This window comes from Dendrobates tinctorius, unplaced genomic scaffold, assembly GCF_039654945.1.
Source record: "Dendrobates tinctorius isolate UK_male_01 unplaced genomic scaffold, ASM3965494v1 ptg000085l, whole genome shotgun sequence".
NCBI lineage: Eukaryota > Metazoa > Chordata > Amphibia > Anura > Dendrobatidae > Dendrobates > Dendrobates tinctorius.
Genome location: NW_027361753.1, coordinates 6621995 through 6633682, shown reverse-complemented (window position 1 = coordinate 6633682; position 11688 = coordinate 6621995). Strand labels below are relative to the sequence as shown.

At 40.2% G+C, this 11688-nt stretch overlaps 1 long non-coding RNA gene across 1 annotated transcript; it reads left to right on the top strand.

The window, feature by feature from the left end:
* The first annotated feature begins 3438 nt into the window (after nt 1-3438).
* Nucleotides 3439-11046, top strand: LOC141097572 (uncharacterized). The gene is made up of 2 exons (XR_012234001.1): nt 3439-3550; nt 10656-11046. It is a non-coding gene; the product is annotated as an uncharacterized lncRNA (long non-coding RNA).
* The last annotated feature ends 642 nt before the right edge of the window (nt 11047-11688 follow it).

Sequence of the window (11688 nt, the reverse complement as noted above, 5' to 3'; positions counted from 1 at the left end):
ATGGCGGCAACTCAGTGCATTTAGGCATGTAGACATGGTCAAGACAATCTCCTGCAGTTCAAACCGAGCATCAGTATGGGGAAGAAAGGTGATTTGAGTGCCTTTGAACGTGGCATGATTGTTGGTGCCAGAAGGGCTGGTCTGAGAATTTCAGAAACTGCTGATCTACTGGGATTTTCACGCACAACCATCTCTAGGGTTTACAGAGAATGGTCCGAAAAAGAAAAAAAATCCAGTGAGCGGCAGTTCTGTGGCCGGAAATGCCATGTTGATGCCAGAGGTCAGAGGAGAATGGGCAGACTGGTTCGAGCTGATAGAAAGGCAACAGTGACTCAAATTGCCACCCGTTACAACCAAGGTAGGCAGAAGAGCATCTCTGAACGCACAGTGCGTCGAACTTTGAGGCAGATGGGCTACAGCAGCAGAAGACCACACTGGGTACCACTCCTCTCAGCTAAGAACAGGAAACAGGCTACAATTTGCACAAGCTCATCGAAATTGGACAGTAGAAGATTGGAAAAACGTTGCCTGGTCTGATGAGTCTCGATTTCTGCTGCGACATTCGGATGGTAGGGTCAGAATTTGGCGTAAACAACATGAAAGCATGGATCCATCCTGCCTTGTATCAACGGTTCAGGCTGGTGGTGGTGGTGTCATGGTGTGGGGAATTTTTTCTGGGCACTCTTTGGGCCCCTTGGTACCAATTGAGCATCGTTGCAACGCCACAGCCTACCTGAGTATTGTTGCTGACCATGTCCATCCCTTTATGACCACAATGTACCCAACATCTGATGGCTACTTTCAGCAGGATAATGCGCCATGTCATAAAGCTCGAATCATCTCAGATTGGTTTCTTGAACATGACAATGAGTTTACTGTACTCAAATGGCCTCCTCAGTCACCAGATCTCAATCCAATAGAGCATCTTTGGGATGTGGTGGAACGGGAGATTCGCATCAGGGATTTGCAGCCGACAAATCTGCGCCAACTGTGTGATGCCATCATGTCAATATGGTCCAAAATCTCTGAGGAATGCTTCCAGCACCTTGTTGAATCTCTGCCACGAAGAATTGAGGCAGTTCTGAAGGCAAAAGGGGGTCCAACCCCTTACTATATACAGAGCTCCTGCATATAATGTCACTTGTGATCACTGGATTATCTGTACATTATATACTATATACAGAGCTCCTGTGTATAATGTCACTGGTGATCACTGTATTACCTGTACACTAACGCTATATACCGAAATCATGTGTATAATGTTACAGGTGATCACTGTATTACCTGTACACTGACACCATATACAGAGCTCTTTTGTATAATGTTACAGGTGATCACTGTATTACCTGTACACTGACACCATATACAGAGCTCCTTTGTATAATGGCACTGGTGATTACTGCATTACCTGTACACAATATACAGAGCTCCTGTGTATAATGTCACTGGTGATCACTGTATTACCTGTACACTGACAGTATATATAGAGCTCCTGTGTATAATGTCACTGGTGATCACTGTATTACCTGTACACTGACAGTATATACAGAGCTCCTGTGCATAATTTCACCGATGGTCACTGCATTATCTGTACACTGTACACAGCGCTCCTGTGTATAATGTCACTGGTGATCCCTGTATTGCCTGTACACTGACACTATATACAGAGCTCCTGTGTATAATGTCACCAGTGGTAATATTAGTGTTATTAATATTGTGTTTTTTTATTAATGATCAGTATTGTAGTATTCAGTCACTATGTGGTGGTAATATGTGGTCTGGTCATGGTGTGGCGATATTTGTCCCTTGTATGTGGTTTTATTTGGTCATTATGTGGCAGCAATATGTCATCTGGTCATGGTGTGGTGGTATTTGTTCCTTGCATGTGGTATTATTCGGTCACCATGTAGTGGTAATATGTGATCTGGTCATGGTGTGGAGGTATTTGTCCCTTGTATGTGGTATTATTCAGTCACTATGTGGTAGCAATGTGGTCTAGTCATGGTGTGATGGTGTTTATCCCCTGTATGTGGTATTATTTGGTCACTATGTGGTAATAACATGTGGTCTGGTTATGGTGTGGCATTATTTGTTCCTTTGTATGTGATATTATTGGTCTTGGTATAGGGGACTGTGTTGTGTATGGCATCACTTGTTCTCTCTAATATCAATAAGGAGAAGATTCTTGATTTCCAATAGAGCTTAAATACTTGGGACGTTTAACCTCCCCTGCCCCTGTGACTGTTACACAGTAGCAAATATGCACTTACAGTGTAAGAAGGTGTAAGTAATAATCACCTATCCTAAGGCCATGTTCACACATTCAGTCTTTGATCAGTATTTTCCCTCCGTATTTGTAAGCCATAACCAGGAGTGGATGATAAATACAGAAGTGGTGACGTGTCTCTATTCTACTTTTCCTCTGATTGTTCCACTCCTGATTTGGGGATACAAATACTGATCATGTGAACCTGGCCAAAGGATAAGTGATAAGTTATAGCTTGGTGAGGGTCCGACTGCTGGGACCTGCACCGATCTGCAGATTGTGAACTCTTATCCCCATTAGCATGTGTTCCTTGAGAATTTCAGGGGAGCAGCCTTATACCTGTTATGACAGTTTAACAACCGGCTTGGAGAGCGACCAAATGTTAATCCCAAGGAACAACCATGGTGCCCCTGAGAGACACCTCAGACCACCGCATGAGGATAGCCTCGTGGCAGAAATGGCCTGATGGCGCCACCCTGCAGACTGCACCCAGCTCACGCGCCCGGTTGCACCCCCCTCCCTAAATACAACCCCCTGTTGCAACCAAACATAAAAATGGAGATCAAGAGATCCCAACCTATAGTCACCAACCGGGTTCAAAAAAGTAAAATTGTGTTTGTAAAAAGTTTTATTAAAAAGGGTACCCCCCCATTCCGAAAATAATCAGTGAAATCCCATTCTTGTTAGAAAAATATTGTATTTTCTTATAATGGTTCATGGTACCATTATGATAACCCTCATGTCTATCATGGAGCGTGGAATAACAAGAATACCAGTCCAAAAAAGAAATATCTCTAAAAATTATATTTCCTTCATCTTTATTAATGGTACCATTAAAATTGACAATACGGCAAATTAAAAAAAAAAAAGTTATGTAACTTGGAATGTGGTGATGAAAAAAATAACCCAATGGTGATTAAAAGGGCCAAGAATAAAATAATCTTGGTATAAACCTAAGTAAAACAGTAAAGTAACTAGAAATAAAACAATAAAACATAGAACAGAATAAAATCCTCACCGCTATACTCGGTTTATTATATTTTACTGAAACAAAAAAAAAAGTCTTATCTGAGCAGTGATGGCTCAGTCCAGCGGAATGCGGAGCCCGGTCTGTTAATCAATATTTTAATGTGACTTATCAGAGAGACTGGGGCTTGTTTACTCAGCGTCACATAAAGGGAGACTGCGCGTTTCCGGTACTGCTGTAGTTTTAGGCAGGGGTATGAAATAAGCAGCGAGATCTCAGCGTGACTTATTGAGCATCGCATGGTCCAGAGGAACAAGGTAAGAGCCGCTCTGCAACTGATACATTGGTCAAGTAAAAGGGAATAGTTTTATCAATTTTATTTGTTTTATTATTTTATTCTATTATAATGATCTTTATTATCAAGTAAAAGAAACTATTATTATATATTTTCATGATATCTATAATAAGTGTATTGTTTAATATATCTACTATATCACATAAATATATAGTAAATACTGATGTACAGAATATATATATATATATATATATATATATTCTGGAGGTTACAGGGTCATATCGCTAATATATGCTATCACTTTGACTGTCGAAAGTCAGCTGCTGCACCAATTTAATGCTGCACTAATTCAATGCTGCATTCCCCTCTAAGTTTTGCCTTCACAGCAGCGATCCTGGTCACTTAGTTGTGTTGAGAACTGCAGCTAGCCCCGTTTACTTCAATAGGTCTATGCTGCAGATCACTGCACAGTAAGCGGCTGGTACGCTGCAGAGAAAAACAGTGAGGAGGATGCGATGTCAGGGCTCATGGACACGACTGATTTTCTCGGATCAGTGTTATCCGTGGTTTTTCACAGATAGGATTTGTACCTGTGCTAGTCTTTGGGGCTGTGCACATGTCTGCATTTTTTTTTTTACTTGGACTGAGTGGTCCACGGAAAAAAAATCGGAGTGCCGGATGAAAATTTTCAATGCAAGTCTTTGGGTCCGCGAATAAAAAAATCGGACTGCACTTGGGAGACTTCTGAGTGCTGTCCGATTTTCATTGATTGACGAATGAAGAAGGTGTAGAAATTTTTTTTCTATCTATATCCAAAAAACAGATGCCACTTTGATCAATCCCTGATCAGAGTAATCGGACCGTTTTTCTCGGATGTGGAGAGAACCATTGTGCCTTTATGGTATACATTTACAGCGGGCTGACCCAAATCATCGCACTAATGGCAAAGTTGAAACATCGGGTAAAGCTAGGGCCAACTTCATGATTTGCATTTATTTTCTCTTTGTTTTGTGGTATTTGTTGCCCTTTTACGAGCCAAATTCTTGAAAACGGTGCAAAGTAAAAAAAAAAAAAATGTACTTTATTTTTTACTTTTAACTTTTTTTTTTAACATCTTTTTACCAGAAAAAAAAGCTGCTTGTTTCACTAAAATGCAGCAAAAAAAAATAAAAAAAAATTTAAAAACCGGATGTGCATAAAATCTCTCTGGGGGAATAGCTGAAGTAGTCTTGCACCAAAATTTAGCAACTTTTGAAAAGGTCTCAATTGATGCATCAGCTGGAAACATCTGGAGACCCCTAACCTCACCCGTAATGATGACCATAAAAAAAACCTAATAAAATGAACTTTTTAAAAAAAAAAAAAGAAGTCGATTCTAAGAGGAAAAAAAAGCGCAAAACGGCAAAAACTAAACAAAAAAGGAGTAAATGCAACACTGAATCAGAACTTTCCTTTTTTGGTTTCTTGAACCCAATCCTATTTTTATTTCATTCTTTTATTTTAATGTTTTGTTTTCAATGTTAATCTATGCGGATATTCACATGAAGGTATAAAGTATGCGGCAATATGCGGAGGCGTCTATATGTCATAGCTGCATCTCTCAGGAGATGACACTAATCTGTCATCTGGATGCAATATGATCACCAGTGTGAATTTATGCGATGTCACGACCTATAAACTTGTACAAATGACTTAATTGAACATTCCTTATTTTATTATTTAACCGGGATGACAAAATTCATAGACTTGATGAGAAAATGGAAAACGGTCTTAGGAGCACAGCAAAGAGACTCAGATGAGAGATGGGTTTAAACCACAACGCGTTTCGACGGAGGAGCCGTCTTCAAGAGATGGGTTTAAACCACAACGCGTTTCGACTGAGGATCCGTCTTCAAGAGATGGGTTTAAACCACAACGCGTTTCGACTGAGGATCCGTCTTCATCAGGTGGCTGTTCATCCACCTGATGAAGACGGATCCTCCGTTGAAAAGCGTTGTGGTTTAACCCCATCTCTCATCTGAGTCTCTTTCCTGCGCTCCCAAGACCGTTTTCCATTTTCTCATTGCTCCTATCCTCCATTGGAGGTTTTTGGCAGGAGCTGCGGTGGAGCCCTGACATCCTTGCCTGCCCCTGGGTTGCTTCCTAAGCGCTCTTTTATGACCGCTTATCACTGACTAAAATTCATAGACTGCCTTAAAGCCATTCAATTTTGTAGTCCCGTAATACATTTTTTTACTGTACATTCTCACGACAAGATCTATAGTTGTTTTTGATGTTGCAGATTTCCCGTACCTATTAAATGAAATAGGTGACATGTATTTTTTTTTTAAAAAATATATGCTGCGTAAAAAAACTCATTGTGGGAACGTAGCCTTAAGGTCCGTGCGCTGACATTTTTATTTAATGAGGATTTGGAGAAGAAAAGGAGCGGAAACTCTCTAAAACCCTCTTCAAAAACTCAAAACTCCTCAAATACATGGAGGTTCTGCTCAGTTTCTGCTTCGTAAGCTCTGCAAAAAAGACTCCGTGCCTTAAAATGGGTCCACGTACAGCATTCCCCTGTGGTTCCCACCCAACATTTAGCACAACCGTTGGATTGAAACCACGTTGGTTCCCTCCTCTCCGATGCTGGATCAGCGACTGGGAATAAATGTGAAAAAGTCTGATGCATTTTTGGAAAGAAAACTGGTGATCAGTGCCGGACTGGGCTGCCAAAGGCCCACCAGTAACATTGACTCTGGTGGGCCACATGCAAATATCATATTACCATCATTCACAAATTTACCTTTTTTTCTTTATTATAAATTAATTAACGAAGGTTGAGATGATGCCCTTGTCTGAACATTTATTGTGCCACCTACTTCTCATGCAGATAGAGAGCCATTTTCTACATGGGGGGCCCACCGGAGAATTCTCCTCTTCTCCGGCGGGCCAGTCCGAACCTGCTGATGATACAGATAAACGGCTTTAACGATTGAGACCATTAAAACCCACTGAAACCATTCAAAATGGCACTTTTGCAAAATTTCATAGAACTGAATTTGCTTATTGAAAATCCAATTATCTGTCGCTTCTTCTTCCATACTGTGGTCGGCTTCGCAAAATTATATCAAGTGGTTTAGGAAAAAAAATATTCTTTATTATAAGAAATTTGCGCATTTCATTTTTACAGGATATGAAAATATTCGCATTTTTATAAAACAAAAATCCAATGTGGAAACGCAATAGAAGTGTGAACATATTCGAAGACGAGATTCACATGCTTTTTTTTTTTTTCTTTAGGAGGATTTTAAAGTGGATCCACTCCAAAATAATCCTCAAAAATCCTATTTGAATACTTTTTGTAGTCGATTAGTGGAAAATTCCTTTTGCACTTTTTTTTCCTACAAATGGTTTTGAAAACCTCATGGCGGATAACAAAAAAGTGACATGTCTTCTGTTTGAGGCAGATTCCTCATGGTATCCGCTTGTGTCAAGTCAAAATGCCACAAAACACTGCATGGAAAAAAAAACTTTTCAAAACAGATTTGGGAAAAAATGACTTTTCAAACCTTGAAGTGGTTAAAAAAAAGTGGTTCATTTTTTTCTGTGCTTTTTCAAGCAGGTTCCAGGCAGAATTTGTCTGAAAAAAGGCGCTGCTGCAATTTTCATGCATTTTATAAACTTTATTTGTGTTTTCTTTTTTTATACCCATTTATATTTTTCTTATCAGTAATTAAATTCTTATACGGAAGCCACATCTGGAGCAGAAGGCCTTCCAAATTCTCAAAAACTGTAAAATCAGCCATAAAAAAGCAATGTTTGTAGCACGGTTTCATATTTTCCTATATAGTTTTACAGCCAACATCTGGTCGCAGAATTTGTGCCACCAAATGGAAGGAAGACAACACAAAAAGACAGCATTTTTCTTAGACTTTTTTAATTTCCCCACCTCACTTTAATGTTCCCATCCAAAATTAAAATAATGATCAGTTATTATTATATTTTTCAAATCTGCTACATTAACAGAGCTAAGCATGGGTGAGGCTTAATATGTTAATCATTTGGGATTCCACTGCTGGAAGCCATGCATCCATTGTCCCACACATCAGCAAAGATGGGTGTCTGGAAACCATTAGGGAGTTATACATCCTCCCCATGCTCCTGTATTTCTAAAGGACACAACTGACTGTCTAAATTATGTCTATATGCATAGCGTACAGAAATCACTGGAACTTCCATGCTGGCAACCAAAAAATGTAGTTATAAAGACAGACTTTATATCACTTTTACTTCAGAGCTGCACTCACTATTCTGCTGGTGAAGTCACTGTGTATATACATTACATTACTGATCTTGTACTGATCCTGAGTTACATCCTGTATTATATTCCAGAGCTGCACTCACTATTCTGCTGGTACAGTCACTGTGTACATACATTACATTACTGATCCTGTACTGATCCTGAGTTACATCCTGTATTATACTCTAGAGCTGAATTCACTATTCTGCTGGTGCAGTCACTGTGTACATACATTACATTACTGATGCTGAGTTACATCCTGTATTATACTCCAGAGCTGCACTCACTCTTCTGCTGGTGCAGTCACTGTGTACATACATTACATTACTGATCCTGAGTTACATCCTGTATTATACTCCAGAGCTGCACTCACTCTTCTGCTGGTGCAGTCACTGTGTACATACATTACATTACTGATCCTGGGTTACATCCTGTATTATACTCCAGAGCTGCACTCACTATTCTGCTGGTGCTGTCACTGTGTACATACATTACTGCTCCTGAGTTACATCCTACATTATACTCCAGAGCTGCACTCACTATTCTGCTGGTGCAGTCACTGTGAACATAGATTACATTACTGATCCTGGGTTACATCCTGTATTATACTCCAGAGCTGCACTCACTATTCTGTTGGTGCAATCACTGTGTACATACATTACATTACTGATCCTGGGTTACATCCTGTATTATACTCCAGAGCTGCACTCACTCTTCTGCTGGTGCAGTCACTGTGTACATACATTACATTACTGATCCTGGGTTACATCCTGTATTATACTCCAGAGCTGCACTCACTATTCTGCTGGTGCAGTCACTATGTACATACATTACATTACTGATCCTGAGTTGCATCCTATATTATACTCCAGAGCTGCACTCACTATTCTGCTGGTGCAGTCACTGTGTACATACATTACATTACTGATCCTGGGTTACATCCTGTATTATACTCCAGAGCTGCACTCACTCTTCTGCTGGTGCAGTCACTGTGTACATACATTACATTACTGATCCTGAGTTACATTCTGTATTATACTCTAGAGCTGCACTCACTATTCTGCTGGTGCAGTCACTGTGTACATACATTACTGATCCTGAGTTACATCCTGTATTATACCCCAGAGCTGCACTCACTATTTTGCTGGTGCAGTCACTGTGTACATACATTACATTACTGATCCTGGGTTACATCCTGTATTATACTCCAGAGCTGCACTCACTATTCTGCTGGTGCAGTAACTGTGTACATACATTACATTACTGATCCTGGGTTACATCCTGTATTATACTCCAGAGCTGCACTCACTATTCTGCTGGTGCAGTCACTATGTACATACATTACATTACTGATCCTGAGTTACATCCTATATTATACTCCAGAGCTGCACTCACTATTCTGCTGGTGCAGTCACTGTGTACATACATTACTGATCCTGAGTTACATCCTGTATTATACTCTAGAGCTGCACTCACTATTCTGCTGGTGCAGTCACTGTGTACATACATTACATTACTGATCCTGAGTTACATCCTATATTATACTCCAGAGCTGCACTCACTATTCTGCTGGTGCAGTCACTGTGTACATACATTACTGATCCTGAGTTACATCCTGTATTATACCCCAGAGCTGCACTCACTATTTTGCTGGTGCAGTCACTGTGTACATACATTACTGATCCTGAGTTACATCCTGTATTATATTCCAGAGCTGCACTCACTATTCTGCTGGTGCAGTCACTGTGTACATACATTACTGATCCTGAGTTACATCCTGTATTATATTCCAGAGCTGCACTCACTATTCTGCTGGTGCAGTCACTGTGTACATACATTACTGATCCTGAGTTACATCCTGTATTATACTCCAGAGCTGCACTCACTATTCTGCTGGAATGATCATCTAGTCACAGATCCTTCCTAGAACCTCCCCAATTCTCTGATATCGATGTGTATATTGTAGCTGAGTGGTCACTGTGGAGCCTGTAATGCTGAGTGACAATCCAAATTGTTAGAAGTTGAGATACAATCCACATTCTGTCTGTCAGTCATGTTTCCAAAATTCAGAGACAACAGACAGTGAATATTGGAGGACGACGGTCACATTCCCTTAATGCATTTGGTCAGATCACAGGTTCTCTTATTGGTCGTCACTATCTACAATTCTCTGATTTCGGAGCACATTACCAGCAAATAAAGGAGATAAAATACACATTGATGGAGGAGCAGAGCGCATCGTGCAGCACAGCAGAGCGCAGCCGGCAGCACAGCAGAGCGCAGCCGGCAGGCGTCTCGGCCTGTAGCTCATGTTTCGCTCCATGAAGGATTTCTTGCTAGAACCAAACTTAATAAAAGCAATAACGCAGCGGCCCCGCTCCATGGCTTCACCTTCCCGGGTATTATTGTGGAGATACACTGAAGAGTGAGTCATACAGTCACAGGAGGCTTATTGGAGAATATGCAGCGTCCCCGACTGTTAGTAATGACGGTCGTATCAAGAGTCGTGTCCTGAAGAGGAAACCAAAGAAAAAAATCTAATAGTCATAAAAAAATAGAATGATTCTAGATAAATAGATGAGATCCTCCATGCCTCTTATAATGCCCCACAATATCCTGCTGGCTTTTGAGGCCGCTGATTGACATTGCCCTCTCTTATTTAGTCTGATCTATAAGTACACCCAGATCCTTCTCTGCAAGTAACTCTCCTAGTTTTACGCGTCCTAGTACATATGATGCTGGAAGGTTATCAGTATCCAGGTGCTGGAGGTTATCAGTATCCTTTATGGGGTTTCACTGTATATACAGTAATTACATTGAATATTGTCCGCTCTCTCTCTTGCAGGACGGTGTCGGTGTGTCAGAGGAGATCGCTGTGTGTCCTCCCCAACATCTACTGTCCCACAATGTAGACCTGTATCTGGAGCTGTGGAGTGTGACAATGGTGTTTGTGTCAAAGCTATCAAACGCCATTCTCACACTAATTAGCTACTGGGACATCATCTCAGAGACATCCTGCAGGACTGTGCTACACTACAGGCTTGTGATAAACAACAACAACAACAAGAACAGGGCTCAGAAAATGTCAACAAACAGAAGGGTAAAAGAGAAGAAATGTCCATGTTAGGTGTCGGCACCGAACTTTCCAGGATGATGTTGTAAGTTCTCCTATGTTTGCACTGGTTCTTTAGACTAATAAAGTCTGATTATAATATAATAAACACGAAACTTCCCAACTTTGTGTCATTTCCTCAATATATTCAACATCTCTGCTTGTTGTAAGTGAACGGGAACATCATTATTACATCCAAAGGCTGAGAAAGTGTCCAGTGTTACAGTATGTCAGCTGAGACTTTGTTACACTTTTATTACTTTTATCTATTATCTATCTACCTATTATCTATCTTTCTATTTATCTATCTATCATCTATTTATTATCTATCTATATATCTATTATCTATTTCCTAGTATCTATCGATCTATTATATATCTATTATCTATCTATTATATATCTATTAAATATAATATATATTGTATGTATATATAATATATAGTATATATATATTATGACCAATTTTCCCCTTCCTACCATTAAATACCTATATATGACTATTGCATAGTGATTGAATAATGCCACCATACTGTTACATGATAAAAACCATGATATACAGTCAAAAGATTATCAATGATACTATACCACCACACCATGAACATAGATGTCCATTACACAGTGACTGAATGTAATGCTAGTTACCGGCGCCCCTACATGGTTTCCCTTCCCTCCTCCATGCAGGGATGCCGGCATACTAACCGTCGAGGATGCACATCCAGTTGAAATTTCTGCTGGCATCAGTGGGCCCCTGACCCTCTGAGCCTGA